General features: G+C 44.9%; 1 protein-coding gene across 3 annotated transcripts in view; it reads right to left on the reverse strand.

Moving 5' to 3' along the window:
* Positions 1-20,594, reverse strand: part of SHF (Src homology 2 domain containing F) — a 370,081-nt gene that overhangs the window by 150,871 nt on the left and 198,616 nt on the right. The gene's annotated exons all lie outside the window — the stretch shown is intronic.

A 20,594-nucleotide genomic window follows, 5' to 3' on the forward strand; every position in this document is an offset into this window, starting at 1 on the left:
GGGTATGCTCAGACGTGAGTCCCTTGCTCCCTTTGCCACTGAATTCAAGCAAGCAGGGCTGAAGACGGCTGAAATGCCAGAAACCGGCCCTCGGAAGCTTGTTTCCGGTCCAGGGAAGGCATGGCTTGGCAGTTCGGGCTGGACTGTTTCCATGAGGCACAGGGTCAGACTGATTTGCATATGGCCATGTCTGAACTGGGGTGGCAGATTGGGCTACAGAACGGTGATGGATTAAACCCAGATCTGTTGACTGGGTGTGAGTGTTTGATTGGTTCAGATGCTCCGTCCATCACCACCCCCTTTTGTACCGCTTCTGTTGCTAGCAGACACAATAATAGACTAAAGAAAGGTTTTTGAATGCAGAGGAAAGAAAAACATTGTACATGACAGTGTTCCGCTTCTCTATTCGCGCACATACGTGTCCACATCAAGGATGCTATTTCTGAAGCAGAGGTTGTTTAAGGACAGCACCCACACTCCAGAAGATTCACATACATGTTGCATCTTTTTTTTGGGGTCTTGCCTGACAGAGAAGCTAGCTGTCTACTTGACCTACTGTTAATATGTCTTTAAAATACACAAAGAGTGGTGATGGGCTCCACCCAGAAATGTATTACTACCTCACAACACACTATTGGCTGTTTGTTTCCAGTGTACTGCAATGTGTGGGGTCCTGTTTTACTTCAAAAGTGCAATGAATCATTGGTGTTGGTATTTATAGAACACTTATTTCCACTGATGATGTACTGTAGCTCTTTTCTATTGGCACCAGACTTTAGTGAATTGGTCAAAAAGCACCGAGTACAGAAAGCAATTGTTTTTCTTTTGTATTTTCTCCCGCTGCAGGCTTTTTTAAAATATGCAGTCAGGATTCAAAATACAATGTAGGAATTTTGGCTTTGCCTTTTTTTTTTTTTTTTACGTGCCACGTATTGAGAGAACTGCATAATAGATGCGGATTGACTAGCATTACACTGTTCTGTACGTTTGCAAAAAGGTGTGAAAATTCGGTTGACACGAAAGTGAAGCCACGTTTTAGAACATGTAATGTGCCGCATAAACGAAGCACAACTTGTACTTGAGAGGTGTACATGTACGCTCCTTTTTTGAAAAGAGCACATTTTACACAATCTATTATACCCTGGAAAGTAAAGTGATATCCTTAATAAAATGGTTACTATAAATATCTCCACACATGTAACTGCACAGGTGCAGGCCCTTTGTAAAGGTTAACTGGTTACCTTGCAGTTTCAGGTTGTTGTACTTCGGTGTTAAACTGATGCTTATGAGGTGAAACATTTGCCACAAAATGTACTGTATTACGCGAAGTAATTTGTCCTTTCTTGACGCACAATTTAGTCAATGTTGCTTCTTCTCTGGTGCATAATTTAGCGGCATTGTTTATAATGCATTGCACACAAATGTGATCATGATAAGCCAAAGTCTGAGGACAAAAGAGGCCAATCTGACCCACATTCTGAGTGCCACCATTTTGCTTCAAGTGTTCACAGTTTCGTGGCAGCCTCCTCCTCAAGCAGCCAACAGGACTTTTGTCCTTACCCCAGATACACGAAAAGACAAAAACTGCCCAGAGCAGAAAGGAGGAATAATCAACAAAAAAAGGCATCATCTTCCTCGATCAATGGTGCTTAGGAAAAATATTTTCATTCAAGTATGGAGTCGAAAAAGAAAGAGGTCTTCGGACAGACACCAATCCCTGAAGCACCTCTGCTGCTATGGACTGCCCCCCTCGGCCCCTGTGCAGCACGCGCGCTCACATGATGACGGAGCACCACTTGATTAAAGAGCTCCAGCGAGAACGGTTTGTGCAGTGGGACTGGAGTATTATAGCATTAAGGGGGCCTTTTGAGCTGTCTAATTATAGGCGCGTTCTGAATGGGATGTATAGAAAAACCCTTGGCAGGGTGAATACAGCACTCTTAACGAGACTAGCAGCAGAGCTTTCGCTTCATCTAGATAGAGAGATAGGACTAACTTGTTAAAAAGGTCGAACACGGTTACAACAAAACGCATTGAGGTCGCTATTCCAGGGAGAGGCCCTTTGTAATAGGATTTCTGAAGCGGTTTTACCCACTATCACCTCTAGCAGGTACAAGGAGGACCAGTGCTTTATTTGTAAAGTAATAAGTCCCAGGAGGACACTGCAGCTTGCACCACACCCTGCCCCGTCTTCGCTGCCAATGAAGGGACCAAAACAGCTACTGATCATCTCGCTCTCCTGCGCGTGGGACAGTTCATATGATTCCACCTGCCTCCCTAGACTTAGTTTAGGGAGGCAGGTATTAGCACCGTTTAATATATATTACATTCATAAACAACCGTTGTTCTGTTCATCTCTAAATTAGATGAACAGCGCCACCGTGTGGCAGAGTGTTATAAGTGTGGTGTCAAGCATCGGAAACCACGGCTCCAATTAAGCACTGAAGGACAAACTCTCAGCCACAATAAAGGGCCTGTGTCATCACATGGCCTGCCCCTTTCCAACTGTTAGCCTAGAGCACTCGGTCCCATCACCGTGGATAGTGACAGGGACAGGAACAGGAAAGGGAAGGGACATTTACTGTTGTTTTACTTGATCGCGGCTTGATTCAATCAATCAATCAACAATTTGTATAGCGCGCTACTCACCCGGAGGGTCTCAAGGTGCTTGGGGGGGGGGATCCGCTACTGCTCGAACAGCCGGATCTTGAGTTGCTTCCTGAAGGATAGGAGGTCTTGGGTAAGACGGCGGTGGATGGGGAGGGAGTTCCAGGTCTTGGCTGCCAGGTAGGAGAGGATCTTCCTCCCATGGTGGCTCTTCGGATGCGTGGAACGACGGCGAGGGCGTGGCTGGTCGATCGTAGTTGGCGGGTTGGCGTGTATAAGGTCAGGCGGTTGTTGAGGTACCTGGGCCTAGGTCGTGGAGGGCTTTGTGTGCGTGGGTGAGGAGGCGGAACGTGATTCTTTTGCTGACGGGGAGCCAGTGCAGGTCTTTCAGGTGTCCGGAGATGTGGCTGTGGCGGGGGATGTCCAGGATGAGTCGTGCGGAGGTGTTCTGGATGCGTTGGAGTCTTTTCTGCAGTCTGGCTGTGGTTCCGGTGTAGAGGGTGTTTCCGTAGTCCAGTCGGCTGGTGACAAGTGCCTGGGTGACCGTCTTCCTGGTTTCGGTCGGGATCCATCGGAAGATCTTTCGGAGCATGCGTAGGATGTTGAAACATGAGGACGAGACGGCGTTGACTTGTCTGGTCATAGTCAGGGAGGAGTCCAGGATGAAGCCCAGGTTGCGTGCGTGGTCCGTTGGCTTGGGTGCGTTGCCTAGGCCGGGGGCCATCAGGAGTCGTCCCAGGCCGATGGTGATGATCCAACGATGAGGACTTCCGTCTTGTCTGAGTTCAGTTTCAGGCGGCTGTTCTTCATCCACTTGGCTACTTCTTTCATCCCTTCGTGCAGGTTGGTTATGGCGGTGGCGGGGTCGTTGGTGAGGGAGAGGATCAGCAGGGTGTCGTTGGCGTAGGAGATGATGTTGAGGCTGCGTTGGCGTGCGATGGCTGCAAGGGGGCTCATGTACACTTTGAAGAGGGTGGGGCTGAGTGATGATCCTTGTAGTACGCCGCAGATGACTTCGGTGGCCTCAGATCTGAACGGGGGAGGCGGACTCTCTGGGTTCTTCCGGCGAGGAACGAGATGATCCACTCCAGTGCCTTCTCTTGGATTCCGACGTTGCTGAGGCGTTGTAGTAGGGTGCGGTGGCAGACAGTGTCGAACGTTGCGGAGAGGTCCAGGAGGATGAGGGCCGCTGTTTCCCCGTTGTCGAGCAGGGTTCGGATGTCGTCGGTGGCTGCGATGAGGGCGGTCTTGGTGCTGTGATTGGCTCGGAAGCCAGACTGTGACTGGTCAAGGAATCCGTTTGTCTCGAGGAAGGCGGCCAGCTGTCTGTTGACTGTCTTCTCGATGACTTTGGCAGGAAACGGGAGAAGCGAGATGGAGCGGTAGTTCTTGAGGTCGGTGGGGTCTGCTGATGGTTTCTTCAGGAGGGCGCTGAGTTAGGCATGTTTCCAGCTCTCCGGGAAGTTGGCGGTGTTGAAGGAACAGTTGAGGATGTCTCGGAGTTGGGGTGCGATAACGGAGTCGGCCTTGTTGAAGACGTGATGAGGGCATGGGTCGGTTGGTGATCCGGAGTGGATGGTGTTCATCGTGTGGATGGTGTCTTCAGTGCTGACCGGGGTCCAGGCGCGGAGGGTGGTGGTGGGGGGCGCCGGTTCTGTGGTGGGGTGCGTGGTCTGTTCGTCGGAGCTGTTGTGTATGTCTGCGATTCTGCTCTTCTGCAGCAGTGTATGGCCAGCTGTGCTCCACTAAGTGACAAGGTGGAGGTGGGAGGCTCAAGGTGAGCTCAGACATCTATTTTGCAGGACAGGATGTCTTTTCTGTGGGGTCTGGTGCTCTTTCGGTGGGTCCAGATGCAGAACATTTCAAATCAGGTACTGATTGGTCACAACCATGGACTAAATTTACTAATGATAGCTACAAGGTGTTTACGATAACCCATCATCATATCTCTTGGTTGAAAATATTGCTTACGTTGCATAGAGTGGGGCTATGGCGGTGTTTTCATATTGTAATTACTACTAACGGGATGCTGTTAAATGTAGCGCCACTTGACAGTTAAGCATTAAGGGTCCCAACAAGCACTGGGCTTCCTTTTTGCAGTGCCGGAAGTATTTGTGCTATGTCTTTAACTGATAAATGCCCCTAGAAAGATTATTTAAATCCACATTCCACTATAGAAGAATTTGAATCAGTTTCTTTCAACAGGTTTGCATCCACAGATTGCAGGCAGACAATCTCCACCTTCTAATTCATTAAAATCCTGCAAGAAAAACAAACTGACCTCGAGTGAAACTTTTACTTTCTATTTTCCCTCCCTTATTTACTTAGAATGCACCTCTGTATCCCTTTGCATGCCTTCTTTGTATATAATTGACTAAATCTCATGTAAGTCTGTATTAAGGGACCTTTTTTGAAACCATAATATATATTAGCAAGGCATTTGTTTCTCACATAGCGCCCTCAAATGACCAGAACTAAATCACGAATTAACCACAATGAAACTGGAGTAAACGCATAGAATAATTTGTTTTAACCTGACCAGTAACTTTGGGCTCTCGGGTCGCATGCTACTCAACATAAAGTGCTAGAAACGTAGGAGTAAGCGCTATATAAATGCAATTTCAAAACTTGTTTTCTCGGTGTAAAACGGGCCAATGTTGGCACTGATTGGGATTTTAAATCACTTGGCTGGTCAAGAAAAAAAAAGTAAAATCGTGTAAGAGTTGTAAAAAGAACCTTTAATTATTTTTAGTTTGTCTTATTTACCACAACATTGAAAAGATGTGTGTGTGGTGGCGATCATGTTACACTCCTGCATGTGTTAGGAGTAACATAGATAACCTCAGCATTTCTACGCCGCCCAACACTGCGCGGGCATATTCATCAGGGCAAAGAGTGTGAAGAATCAGTGTGCGAAAGAGGTTACAATCCTATTCTCGATTCCGGGAGCTGCATGTCCCAATGGACCTATACATATATCCTATAAAGGAGAGCAAGGAATCGTGCTCTGCAAATCCTAGGTCTTGCATGTTTGCTCTCCAATAAATGAGACATCTTCTCAACTCTCTTCTTCCAGATGCTCTCCTCTTCACTCTTAAGTCTTCCTGGGAGTTCCCAAAGCAGTTTTCCTGGTCTTGCTTCAGTTGCAGCTCTGCATCTGCTCAGGATTACTCTGCCACTTGCTGCTGTCCCCTAATGGTTCTCCTGCTCGCCGTGATCATCATAGTTTCTCTAAAGTCAACAGTGACTTGTGCCTCTTCCACCTTTCATGCTACAAGCAATGTGCAGGTACCTACACGAATACCATTCACCGCTCTATTTGTAGTTCACCGTCATGGAAGGGAGGAGTCAGCACAGATCTCTCAGGCCCTTCTACCAGACCTGCTATGGGACTAAAAGCTAGATCCCTGATAAGGGACAAGCGGCTCTTCCAATCAGCAGGTCTTCTGCTCAGGTTTGCTGTGTTCCAGTGTGTACACACAGGGGTGCACAACAAATAGCTTCATTACATAGTGCTTCCTTAGAGAAAGACTCAAGACACAGACACCAGTTTGGGCTTTTTAAAAATGATTAATAACAGATCAGGCACCTGCAGAACAGTGAAGTGTCTTTCTCTGACCAAAATAAGAATAGTCATTCAGAGAACCCTGAGACACCGACACATGTCCCACCCTGCTGTCATCCATCGATGCAGTACTTTTCCCCTCGGCCCTCTGAAGGGTTGCTTGGTGAATCTCATACGTAAAAGGCCCTCGGCTGCAATTTCTTTCACAGATTCTTCCTCTGTGCATGGATCTCCCCTTCATCCACTGTTTGACGGTTTACCAGTTTCTCTTTCAATGGCTCCTGGATCAAGCAACAATAGAGGATAATCATATTGCAAAGCTCAATATTAATACTTAGATTGCACACTATTTGTTTCAGAGCCTCCAGCAGATCACAGTAAAGCAGGTGATCATCATCAGACTTTTAATGAGATCGAACACCACCACGCACCTAACTTTCTCAAGTACGTATGTGGTATTGTGGTAGCAAAGGACTGATCGTAGCCAAAGACAATGCAAAACAGCAACCGCTGCCCGCGTACCCAATAAAAAAATAACAATATAATGGATTAGTGCAAAAGGCACTAATAGTTCCTCAGGGTTGAGGCAGTTGTTAAGAGGATGATGCACAGCAAAGTAAAAAGCCACAAAATGCAAATTCTACTCATTAAAATATTGCCCCAGAGAGAACTGAAAATGATGGCAGAAGATTGGCCACTGGGGATTGGTACCAAACAATCCCAGCCAAAAAGCACATCTCATCATGTCACCTAAATATCTGCCGCAATTGAAGTCAAACAATGTCTTCCATCAGTAGCAGGTGATTACATACATTACTAATGTTGTATTGACCGCATCATCGCCCTCCAGTCTTCTCTAATTTGGGAATGTTCGTCATTGGGGAGAAGATGTGGCGTTACGGCCAGAGCTGCCAACTTTGGAACTAGGGAACCAGGTTTGAATCTTGGCGTTGAGTCAACATCCTCTGATTCTGGGCAAATCACTTAATCACAACATGCCTAAAAACAATAACATGATCTTATGTGTAAGGTAACAGGTGGTTCTGATTAAAAGTAATCCAATACCTTTAGGTCGAGTATGCGCTATATGAAACAAAAAAAAAACAAAAATTGGGGCAGTCAAACCTGCAGAGACAGACAATCCTTGCTTCAGATTTACTGTTGCAACAGATCCTTCTCCCATCATTTCCATCAAGCCTATGATGCATTTCCACCTGTTTGTATTTACAGTAGTGGATGCACCTATATCTGTACTGCAATAGTGACCCACCTAGAAAAAGGTACGTATCTACAGGCTAGGGGAACAACGGCCAATACAGGGAGCTAGCTTCCTCTTCACATTACCAGCAGGATTGGACGAGATAAAAAACAGGCCCAGGCACCAAAATAAAAGTGACCCTCATTACGCTATGAGATGGCCAAAAACGTGGCCCATATTCAGCAAGTCCAGCAGTTTTGACTTATAAACACACGCAATCCAGCAGTTCTGTAATTGTAAAAACACATAGTAAAACTATTTTGCAAGGTATACAAGACACTGCATTGATTTCAATTTGTTGCAGGAAATGCTTGTTTTAATATCCGGGAAATCAACAGTAAAACTACCCAGGAGACCATAAAACAGGCCCATACCAGTCAGACCGGTCCTACGTGCACTGCCTGACTGCCCTATAGCCCAGTCAGACACTGAGTACAAGCGAGAAGAAAGATGTGTTGGTTTGTGGAAAAAGTGAGACTTAGTAGGGGATTCAGAAGATAGAAAAAGCATAGTGAAGGAAGGAGCGGAAGAAAGGGTGTTTTTTTGGGTGCAATTTAGGTTCTTTCACATAAATATTTAATATCAAATGTTTCACTTAAGGCAACTTTGTACAACTTGTTAAGAAGCACTGAAAAATACACTTGTTCTGGGATTAATGCAGTGGTAGCACATTAGCGTGAGGGCTCCAGAGTGTATCAGAACCGGGGGGAGGAGATCTAGAGCTGAAAAGTAGCCTCTTGTGCCGTTCAATGCAACAACAGGGCGCACTAATGCGTTGGCAAAGGCTAAAGTCATTGGTTGAAAGAGTGGCTAAAGCTAGCCAATGGTAGAGGCGGATCCAAAGTCCACTCGATGCATTATGATAGCCTTAGGTCTATTTGAAAAAGGAATTAAAACAATAAAAAATAAGGTGGGATTTGGATTTATATTAGCTTGGGCTTTATGAGACTCTGGTTTGCTTTGCCAGTCTGGCGCGCAATGCCCATTGGGTGGGGTCCGGACCGTGCACTGGGCTGGAGAGGAGGGCCTCCAGGCCCGACACCTCCAGAATGGTTGCTCTAATCCTCCTAAGGACTTTACAAACTTTATAAACCAACATTTGTTTTTTATTCTGGGAATATCCTAACTCAACTCTAGACCTAACCTTTTCAGCTCAGAGTTAACGAGCAGTGAAGTGCAGTGTTTAAAATGAGTGGGGCACAGGTGTGAAGTCACAGCCGGTATCTCCTCATTTACGAATAAACAAAAGAGGTGCCCTGCAACAATTTCACGAAACGAAAGAATCAAATGGCAAATAAAATACAGAAACAAGGAGCTGACAGAAAGAAGTACCCTGACGCCCTTGAACATGCATTTGAATAATGGTTTTATTTTGTTGACCCATAAGAGCAATGAAAGTGTGTATCGCAATTTAATAAAATCTGAGCAAAAGAAAGATTGCATTCTTCTTACATGTGCTAAAAAGCAGATTATCAATCATTCAATCTCATACATGTAATATTCAGCTTTAAGTAGGTGGGAAAATGTGCCCGTACTGACCCCCTTGCTGACATCTATGTAAAAAATGCAGCAGTTTGGATTCCAGCAGGTTTATCTCATCCATGTTATCAATCTCAGAAGGACGAAAGTCTGTCACTGGGTTGATGTCAGTGCACCTGCCATTTTAAGTCCAAACGAAACAGATTAATCTTTTGTAATAAGCACTTCCTGGACTAAAAATCATATAGTCGTAAAAATAAAGAGAAAGGTTTTATGAAAGGTAAGACTCCAATTGCCATTTTTTAAACACCTAATAAAAGCCTCTAAAGTACAAAATACACATCAGTTAAACTTGTTAAAGTGCTTTCATTTAAAGAAAAAAATCATAGCACTAGAAAAGAATAACGCACAATTGGCCTGTGAGGTAATGGTAGACAGTCAGAAATAATTAATGGTTTAGCAGTGGTGTTTTTCCATTAAAGAGCACTTCAACTGATGTATTTCAGGAAGCTTGCAATTTTTGAAAGTGTAGAACTCTGCACCCATTGTGTCCTTTGACGCCTCTGTCAAACTTTGTGTTTCCTGAGTGACAGTGATCAAGTGCACCTATGAAGCGCACAGTAAAGCTCTGCATGTCGGAGTATGAATCTTTTCCATGTTTGTCTGGTAAAGCGGGTGTGCATGCAACCTTAGGCCCAAATCACATAGACAGTAGCAAATCTACACTCAGAGGTTTACATCTACGTCCAAGTGTAGAGATGCTACTTTCTGAAATACAAACATTCTGCACGGAATCCACATGGAAAGGAGCACCTGGAGTAGGTTTGCATTTAATTTCCAAATTTAGATACGGTTTCCTCTGTAAAGGGATTTAATTGGCAGAGAACTACCCACCAGTAGCTTTCAGGATGTCTTGGAGGCCCTTGCCTGTCAGTGGAGCTAAGGAGTATTCGTCTTCTCTCTCTCTATTGATGTACCTTAAAAAATCTACATCAGGTTATGGGAAGCTTCCAAAAGGTACAAAGTAGAAGCAGCATACCTTAAAATAAAAGTGTCTAGCTACCACCTAGTAAGAAGCCTGAAAACAAACAAATTCTTCCTAGCACACACACTGATGTTTTTTTTCTATTCTTTATTTGCCTGAGTTTTTCTATCTTTATTCATCTCCTCCTTCCTTTCTGTCCCTTTCTATTTTTTTCAGTTTTCTTTTTCATTCATTTCCTTAGTTTCTTTCATCCTACTTCTTTTATGGTCTCCTTTCTGCCTTTTCTGCTCCTTTCCTTGTTTCTATGGGTCTTTCTTTCATTGTCTACTTCGATCCTTCTCTTTATCTTTCTCTGTTGCTTTGATTCCTTTGCTTCAGTCTCACTTTCAGTTTTGCTTCTTTCTCTTTCTTTCCTTTACACATTTGTTCAGTTTCTTCAATTTGCATTTTACTTCTTTCAGTTCTTTTTTCCTTTTTCTTCTCCTTTTATTCCTTCCTCCTCTTGCATTCCTGCACTCCACTCATCCCTCCTTCACCTCCTTTATTGCTTCTATCATTAACATTAATCCCTCAGAATGTATGACATTTAATGGTCCTAGTTAAAAATGTAATGTATATGTTAAAAATATTGTGCTTTACTTGCGAGTGTACAGTGGAGTATTTGGGTATACATTTTATTCGTGGACCTATAAAAACCTCTGCTTTTAGAGCCTATAATGTCCATGCCACCAGCATTTCATAATCCGGAGTCATTCAGGCTAGGTGTGCTTCTGGTCAACAAACAATGTACTTCAGTGCGATTAGCTAGATGAGTGGGGTCATTTGGGTCCTTTACACAATAAAAGCAGTGTCATCCAATTTATTGCATGAGATAGGCCACAAGCTAGTAAGAACAAAGGGACAAAACTGTTTTACCCACATGTCAACTTTCCAGCGAGCTGGTGAGGCATGGTGGCCTGTGACAATTACATCAGAACTGGAAACTCTAAAACGACAGAGTTTAAGTTGTGTGTCCTTCACATACCCTTATCTAATGCTCTACATTTATCAGAAGTAGCTCACACTGGAAAAAAGTTTGGAGATTTTTATGCTACACTTTCCCGCCGTCTGGCTGCAGGAATACTGCTAGAAGCATATCTTGTCTCAGAATCAGGGCTTGGAAGTGGCATCATGAGATATAAAGGTAACACCTCGACATGCACCCGCCTCTTGAGCCCAAATCTCAGCTGTATTTTGGGGCCATGCATCTATGTCGGCACCACCTGCTATTCCAATCGCAGCAGCTAATTCCTCTGTACCTGTTTGGCGACTCCGGGGCAGCATCTTATCAGACGTTGTACCATCTTTTGTGGGGTCCCTGTGCCAACCTGTTTGCCGACACCAAAATTCTAATACACACATTTTAATTATCTTCATTTGTTTCTGTAATTGTACCCGAGACACTGTTGGGTCTTCATGGAGTTCAATATGATGGAGAGTTCCTGAGTGTTTGCTTGCTGCTGGAGTACTGGTACCTTGCAGTATACTGGTACCATGACTGCATTATATATCGGGGACTGCAGTGACTTCCTAGTCTTTTACATCTTCTGGCATCTAGTTCCACTCCTTGAACTGATTGTAGAGCACTTACTATCTGCTTCCATCAGAGTGCTCTGCTCCTCTTATTTCTCACTCTGAGACCTGCTGCCTTAGGGCCATGGCTGTTTTTAACACCTTGACGGTGTACCATCTAGTCTACCAATAGACATCCTGTGTCTTTATCTGGCAGGATATGCTTCTCCTTCAGTGAGAAATTGAGTTGAAAAGCAGAGCTATGGACAGGCTCTAGCTGATTTGTTTGAGATTCTTTGAAATATTTTTAAAGTTTGTTGCAATAAATCTACTAATCTCTACCATGTGTACATCCCATCCCACAGGAGTGCTCTCATGTTGGAAGTGAAATGTTTTGGGAATTTGACTCTCGCCTGAGTTCCAAACAGAAATTAAGTACTTAACACTGTTTTTATGTTTGGTGGGACCCCTAATATAGCTGTCAATTTTAGGCAGAGTGCAGAGGAAAATATATGTTAAGGACACTAAAGAAAAACCTTAATTTTGTCACTTGATACATTGTCATTACATTTATCCTAGGGTCATTAACCCAAAGATTAAATTCAATATTATCAACATAGAAAGTTGAATGAAACCATTTGTTATTAGTAAGTCCGATTAAAGACCTGACATACGCGTTAAAAAAGGAACACCGCACCGAATCTTGAGGAATGCCACGTGGGATGGGAAGGGATACTAAGATAAAGAAAAAAGTTTGACCCACTGTGTTCCGCCTGTCAACAGGCGTGGAAGTGACATCACCATTTGACCATCAATTTAATCATATGAGTGATTGTATGATCCACCCATAACCCTTTTGAACTTCCTATTCACTACTCAAAGGCTAGCTGGAGACACCAAAGTGTATATAAAGAATGAAATCTGGACTTTAGGAGCTGTGGTTACTTTCCTATCCTGCCAATTCCTTCAGAAAGCCTGAAACCAGTAGTAGACCAGTGCTAGGGATATCAAACGGCGACCCAATTTTAGCAGCTTCTGTAACTGGTTGCTTCTGGTGTACATCACTGTATGCTGAGAGTGCACTGTGAATATTTACATCTGAGCAGTATCCGATTCTTGTGTCACTAGTGCCAAAATATTTCCAAACGTGTGTTATACATCAGGCTGTGGTAGTGACCAAGCAAATCACAACCATGAATGTTTGATGGTAGATTGGCATAAGGGTTTTCATGTAGCACTATAGAGCACAGATACAGCGGTCTATGTGGTACAGAGTATAGACATGAAGGATCCTTCCTCCTGACAGCAGGAGAGTTTTCTCCTATAACTTCCTATCCTGCAAACAACTGGAACTGCCAAATGCAGTATGATCAAAACAATACTTGTAGGAATATTCGTGTACTGCATTATTTGCAACTGATTTTCCAAAATATCCTTTTGGGGTAGGTGCAAAATATCTTGTAAAAGTTGTTTTGAAGGTTGAAACCAATGCAAAATACTCAATGTATTTAAGAATGCACCTATGATTGCCCCTGACCTAAGAACCTCGAATTGTAAATCCTGCTCAGCCTGCTGGCTCGTGTATAAAATGCAGCATTTTCCATCCATTCTTTTACAACTCCTGCAGGAGAACCCTCAACATTGTTAGTGGTCCTTGGTGCATCATGGACCACATACGGCCAGGAAAAGGGTCGCCTTTATTATGCATTGTGCCAGAAAAGAGACATGAGCTCCTACAAGTAATTTTAACTCTAGTTCGGAAGCTCGCTCTGTCCCCCTCGTTCGAAGTGTTAGGCACCACCCCTCACCCCAAAGTTTGGGTCCCTGATGCAAGTGACTGAGACCTTTGTGTGATAGATAAATCTGGCTGGCTAGAAAGTCATGACTTGGCGTTTGCTGTGTCCATTTTGAAGGCCGCACAGTGTGATCTGTTGCGGAATATTGTTCTTCTCTCACTTGTCTGAGGTGACAAGACGATGGAATGATGGATTCTGAGGATGGCTCCTCTAATTATGAATATAGGTAACATATCACTTAATCTCCTAGAGGACACTGTTTTAGTCTTGGGCTTTCAGCTAACAATACAGAGCATTCCAGGAGTTCCAGCCCTGGTCCACCTAATCGAAGTCTCAGATCAGAATTTTTTTTAAATAGTTCTTGTGAGAAGTTGGCCTGATATGTAGTGTTTCCAATTCTGGAACCACTGGGTATCAGTCCAAACAAGCCCCAAAGATGTCTGGTTGTAAGTCAACCTTGTTAGACAAGCTATCCTAGAGGTAGCATGGACTAAGCAGCCTTAAAGGCTTAACTTAAGAGGTCGTGTTAAGCGAGCTGTTTTACCACATACAATCCTGTAATCAAATGAAAGGACACCACACAAGTATATATTATAAAAATATATGTATTTATTTCTAAATTACTCCCCAGTACTCTTTATGAGGAAAGGGGCACAAGCGTTAAATCAAAAGCACAGTATAACATACAAAGTTGCACAATTTTGGATAAGGGCCGGTGGCCACTTAAACCATATACTAAGAAAGTGGTATAAGAGATACCAATCGAACAGTGGTTAGGCCTAGGGCCTAGAGATTCGCTGGGAGCAGTCAGGACTAGCAATGCTGAAGTCGGGAGTAGCCCACAGGAGACGGGTGCAGCACGGAAAGTGCGGCTCGCACCAATGCAATGTCAATGGTGCGTAAAAGTTAGATAAAGTGAATTAAAAGATACTTCCGCTGAACCTAGAGGAACAAAACTTTAGACACAGACCCTAGAGGTGTGTACCAGTGTGGGAACACCGGCGTTGCAATGTTACCTCACCCACAGGCCGTGGGTGCACAGGGTCGAAGTGGCGTCAGGTTTTGACACGCAGGCTCTTGGTGCTTGAAGCTGTTGCAGCTGCAGGCGATGTGAAGCAGAAGTGTCCGGTGCGATCCAAGGGTGGATCGAGGTAGAAAAGTACCTGAAAGCAGAGGGGACAGAGTCTGGGTCACTCAGCAGTGACCAGGGTGGAACCAGGACGGAACCAGGCAATGTCGGGCGCAATCAGGTGGTTGTCGATAGGCTTCTCTCCGCTGTCACGTGGGCTCTGGGGCATCTGCGACGTCCAGGAGCAGGTCACGATCTGTCCCACGTAGGCTCTCGCCGTCAGCACCGTCAGCTTCAAGATTGCAGCAAACAGCACTTGGCAAAAGCAATCCACGCGGAACCGGGAGATTGCTTATCACTCGAACCAGGAGGGTCAGAGTGGGGGCTCCTTTTCACAGGAGCTGGTGCAGATCTGGAGCAACCCGAAAAGCAAGTCGTATTTGAAGTTTCGTCGGCACAGGGGCCACAAGCCAGCTGGCAAGTGACCGGGCCAACGCGTCGAGCCGCCACAAGCAGAAGGGCCCCACGCAGCACTCGTCGAGTGTGGAGGGGGTAGCTTTGGTGCAAGTGTAGCTCGGGGTGGGGGCTTCTCAAACCCCGGTGCACAGCTTCGAGGATCACTCGTGGGCTGCACGGTCAGCGTCTTGTGGCCTTTTCAAGATGGTGTGCCCCACGCTTCCGGTCGCCTCCACTGGTCTCAGCTCTGCAGGGGCTGTGGATCGGGCAGGGAGAAGGCAGGCAAGCTTGATCTCGTCGATCTCTGTCGCTCTAGTTCCGGCAGGAACTGCAACAAAGTAAGGGTCGAGGGCTGGATGTTGCCTGTTTGCACAGGGTGGTCACTCCTTGACCACAAGGGAGATTCTTCAGTCTTCTGCGTTGAGTAGAAAGTCGAAGGGTCCAGAATTCGTTTCTTATGTTTCTTCAGGATGATCTGAGTTGCATTGGCACTGCTCCCACTCTTATTCGAATCTGGTGGGCTGGACATCCTGCTAGGTCCCCTCCTATGGGTGGGACCCAGGAAGGGGTGGTTACACCCCTTTCCTTTGATCCAGGCCGCGCTGGGACGGGGGCTGGAAGGCCCCAGAACCGGTTTGGCCGGATTATGCAAGGGGCAGCCTTGTGCTCCCCAGGCAGTGTCTGGTTTCTTTGAAACCTCCCTACTCCAATCCACTATCTCCTGTCTGGGGTGGTTTGACACCGCCCTGCGACAGGAAACCCTTTGTCCAGGCCACCATATGCTGAGTTTCGGTCAGCAGCAGGAGGCCAGACCCGTGTCTGTGGCAGGGGCATCCATTTTGTGGATCTGAGGCTCATTTTAAATCAACCGCGTTTCAGCAAAGTAACATGTCTTATCCCTCTAGAAGGGTGGAATGCTACCCCTGTCGCCAGAACTGGCGAGGGGGTAGTATTCCAATTCGTATGACACCTTACACGACATGTTTTGATAAAGCCAAACCAAAGTTGCTATATAACCGCGAGGATTATAAGGCGCTTAAGAGTATATGGTATGGCATTATCCCGGATCAGCTTAGGGAGTTGTTCCCGACAGCTGTAGACAGGCTCAGCTCATGCCAGAGCTCCATCTCACATAAAACCACGCACTCTGCCTCCAGGATTGATGAGGCCTTCCATAGGAGTGGCTCACAGGTTTATATGTGTCCAGATAGGTTTAGACATAGGCATACTATATCTAAGCAAGGGGTGATTACACCACCTTGCCCCAGCTGAGTGATCAGCCAGTTGTGTCAATTTTAAATAGCCAGCCAGGGGTGGCAAAAGATATGCTGCAGCCCCTGGTAGGCCTTGGATGCACCTATGCCCTGGGCACCTATAGTGCTCTGTACAGGGGCTGATAAGGTGACCCAAGCCAATCTAGTTATGCACCTAGGGTACATGGAATCCATTTTACAGAGAGAGCAGATAGCCTGGGGCCCTGATTAGCAGGGAACCAGGCCAACTAAGTCGAAAACCAGCTAAACACAAGGCAAAAAATCTGGGGTAACCATAGTCAGGTAGCCACCTTCCTACAGTTCTTTTTATTCATTTAAAAGAAACAGTACAGGCCATATTTGGTTCTGCAATCAAAGCATTATAATATACAAAATTCAAGGACAATTTCTTACGGGGGCTTCTGTTAAGGTTCGACCAAATCATATGTCCATTACTTTGCCTCTCTTTTAGCTCCATCTCAGGGGTTGGGGGGTGGGGGGGATACATAGTTCTCCACTGTAAGTGTTCCACTTGCCCCACTTTTTATCCCACTTTGAGATTACAGCTTTTTGAGAGAAAAAAAAACGACGATGGTTACAAAATCTATATATTTCGAGTGAAATCGGATGCCATTTGTTGTCTAGTGGTGTTGTTGCAGCTTCTCTATGTGATGGTGACCACATTTTTTTTAGGATAACACAAAATAATGTGAAACCTGTTCAAATGGCACATGAAAAAACAATTTAGGTGCAAAAACGAGGCTTACTGCTCGCAGGGCAATTAAATCTCTCAACATTGCCAGAGAAAGCACTCTAAAGTGTAGTAGATCTTTGCATACTATTTTTCAGAAGCAATAGAAACCCTGAACAACTGCAAAAAAGGACAGGAAGCATATCAGGGTCCACTGGAATTGTGCGATTCTGTGGTCACAACGTTTTCTGCGTAATTATGGATTTGCCACATTTGTCACACAAACTATCATCTGCTGCAGACAAAAAAAAACTTTTGTTTCTATCTCAAACGATCACAATTCACAAACAAGCATTGAAAATGCAATAGGTCTTGCCTTTGATTAAGTTAAAGCCATTTGCTTTGCTAATGGTATTGTATAGCAAAGCAAATGGCTTTAACTTAATAAAAGGTAGGACCTATTGCATTTTCAATGCTTGTTTTTAGTTAGCTGGGTAGAGTGATGCCATTTGAAATTAAGTACCCCAGCCCTCCATGGCTTTCCTGTCCCATTTGCATATTTGACCACCCGAAGGGTCATTCCCTGTGATGTCCTAACAGTGGATAGACTATGTTAGGTAGACTAAGTTATTTACTCCCAGTGATACACTAGTCCCCAGTTATCATCTGTGATCCTGTTCAGCTGTAAAACACCAGACTCATGCTGTCTTCATGCAGTTTGTGTACTCAGGGTCAAAAGTTTTTCCACCCACACCGGATTTGTCAAAACAATTCACAGTACAAGAATGTACACTATTCAGACAAGCTGTGCACCAAGTGAAGAAAATAGGCTTCGGCAGTCACGTTTGAACAATCTAGTGCTGATACTAGCACTGAACAGAAAAAGAGAGTGCAATAAACCCTGAACTTGGACTCTAAGCCCCCATATTTAAAAAGGGTTAGAGTGCTTTCACACGAGATATCATTGTGGCAGTCAAGAGGTTTAACCTCTTGGCTGCTAGGCGTTTTCCCGCTGTGTGCTGGGAATTACCATTTTGCTGTTTGCATGACGAGCTCTGCTCGTCATCAGCACACGACTCCCGTGGGTGATTACGAGCTGAGCTCGTCATCAGCGTCGAAAGGGTTAAGAGGGGAACTGCATAGCAAGAGCAGGATTGTAGAAAAAAGTGAGCGAAACCCTTCCATTCAATCGTGTATATTTACGAGTCCAGGATGTATGGACTTCAGTGAGAGCAGCAGCGGAGAGCCATAGAGGTGTGTTAAAATTAAATTCGGGTGGGGGTGGTTACTTAAGCAGCGTTGAGATAATCGCAGCATATGTAGGAGAAACAACAAGGGGGGGTGCACATGACTGCGATCACAGCAGGAGGTGGCAGGGAGAGAGGAAACTAGAATTAAGACTGCTGCACACGTTACGTTCAGTGTGCAAAGAGGTCAATGAACTCACCTTTATATCTGATCCTGCTTAGTTGGACCGTGGAAGTGAGACAACAAAGAACCAGGAGGCCTCGGGAGTCCTGGCATCCACAGGTATGAAGCAGCTAGGGGCATAGCAATTTGGTAATCTCAGCAAGCATGCGGGAAAGCAATCTGGAAAGCAATCTCTAAGACCTAAACGTATAACTAATGGGAGGCAAATCAAGTATCAAACGGCAGACCCAAAGCCAATGAGTATGCATTAAGAGAAGCAACTCACCTCATAGTCGAGGAACCGTGGTACTAATTAATACAGCTGTAAATACCTTCCATAAAAGTGAAAACTTAATATACACTGACAGAAACAAGAAACAAAGCTGGAACTGCAACCGCAAAGATCAGAGATGAAGCGCGGCAGCCTGGAAGAAAGCAGTGTTTACGTGAAGCCTTTATGGCATGCAGTGCTCGTTTTCTTTATGTTAAGCTTTTGCGTGATGAGTGTTTTCCTGAAGTTTGTACATGGTGGTTCTATGGTTTTATTTTTTAAATGTGCTAACTTGTTTGGATTGTCCGCGTGGCATGTGCCATAAAGGCTTCATGTAAACACTGCTTTGTTCCCGGCCTCCGCGAATTACCTTTGATCTTTGCGGTTGCAGTTTCAGCTTCGTTTCTTGTTCACAACAAGTGCTGTATGGGACAGGATCAGCATTGCCATTGGGTGCATTAGCCAGGGGAAAACGGGCAGTGAGATCCAAGCTCAACACTAGACCAAATGAGCAGGCACAGTGCAGCGTGGCAGTGCTTAAAGTTTTAAGGTCCGTGTAGGACAGTGTTGGAATGCAGCCAGCAACGGAAATCATGCAGCGTGGCGTTTGTGAAGCGAGGCCACGCTCACATTGAAAGTAAAAAAATAAATTTTATAAAAGCAGGCGAGTGGTGCGCATCACCCGGATTGTGACCCGAGACCCCCTTCCCTCTCAGCCACAGCACCCAATCAGAGAGCCGGACTGGCGCGTGCAAGGCAGCGTGAAAGCTTCTGATAAGAAACTTCGTCAAGACAGCCGTAATGCAGGCAAGCCAGTCCGGGTGGGCCGGCCCAAAAAACGAAAAGGAGGCAGCCTAGAAACCTTATTTCCAATGGCAGCCCACCGTTTAACATAAACTGTGACGCAAGCCAATGGAAATAAGGGGCGGGGCTTCAAGCCCTTTTCTCAAAGTCCTCATCTGCAATAAATCTCGTTGAGCGCATGTGCGCAGCAACGCTAGGCGAGACTAAAAACGGGGTGACCCGTCCCTGCATAGGGAAAGCCTTCGTAAAGGTTGACTAGTCATCTCTCAATTCGTTTTGCTGTTTTCGGGTGTTAAATGTGTGCTAATAAAGTGAACTATGCTGCATTATGCTGCCTAATTTTCCTTTTGTTGTTGCATAATTTAATCCCCCCCCCGCCGCATAATTTGGTCCGCCTTTGCTGCATAGTTCCAGTAGCCGTGGGCAAACCGAAGGAAGAAAAAAAGGAAGGAGAGGGTAAGAAAACAGAGCAGCAAGTAGTGCACAATACCACGTACACTCGTAAGAAAAATAGAGATCCATATTGAAATATTAGATACACGGAAAATTGAGATACAAATATTCAGAAATTTCTGAAATATTCAGAGATTTCTGAAATATTCAGAATATTCAGAAAATTTTGGAGAGAGGGCAAAACTTTCATTGGTGACGATGGTTGTGTAATTAATAAACAAGTACAGTTAATAAGGAAAATCTTATTTGGCAAAATAATCATTGTGTACAGCTGGAATTCAGACAAGCCAAACCTTGAGTAAGTGGCCACTCGTTTATTCAGCCAAGCCTTTCTACTATACACTACCTTTGCAAGAAGGTAAAGGTGAGACGCGAGATGCAGTCTCGTGACTTCAAGTTGCTAACTATGAAATCAGCAGACATGGGTTCTGGTCTCAGCTTTGGCTCAGACCAACAAAAATAATTCAATAATTCTAAGAAATATCACTTCTACTCGTAAAGCAAATTTGTAAAAACAATGTGCTTTCTAGTACTGTCCTAATCACATTACCGTCTTGTTTTTTGTGGCTGGGCTATTACCACACCTCACTCTGTCGCTCTGTGCCAGCTACCACACCGAATTCAACACTGCATGTTCTTTCGTTGAGGTGTTTGAAAAGGGGCATTTTGCCTAAATGGCAGGCAGCAATTTCGCCACTCAAATTTCTTTCCCACTGGTATAGATCACAAAACATTAGCAAAACCAATAGGTTGCGTCTAAGCAAAAGCTATTGATTTTGCCATAGTCTTTTAATCATGCTGTACAGCAGCGTGGAGTGGCATTGCGTGGAGTGGAATGGCATAGAGTGGTGTGGAGTAATGTAGAGTGGTGTGGTGCTGTGTGGAGTGCCGTACAGTGGTGTTGCATGGCTATGAGTGCCATAGAGAGGCGCAGAGCGGCATGATG

The sequence above is a fragment of the Lissotriton vulgaris genome, chromosome 2_2, assembly GCF_964263255.1.
Source record: "Lissotriton vulgaris chromosome 2_2, aLisVul1.2, whole genome shotgun sequence".
In the NCBI taxonomy this organism is placed as follows: Eukaryota; Metazoa; Chordata; class Amphibia; order Caudata; family Salamandridae; genus Lissotriton; species Lissotriton vulgaris.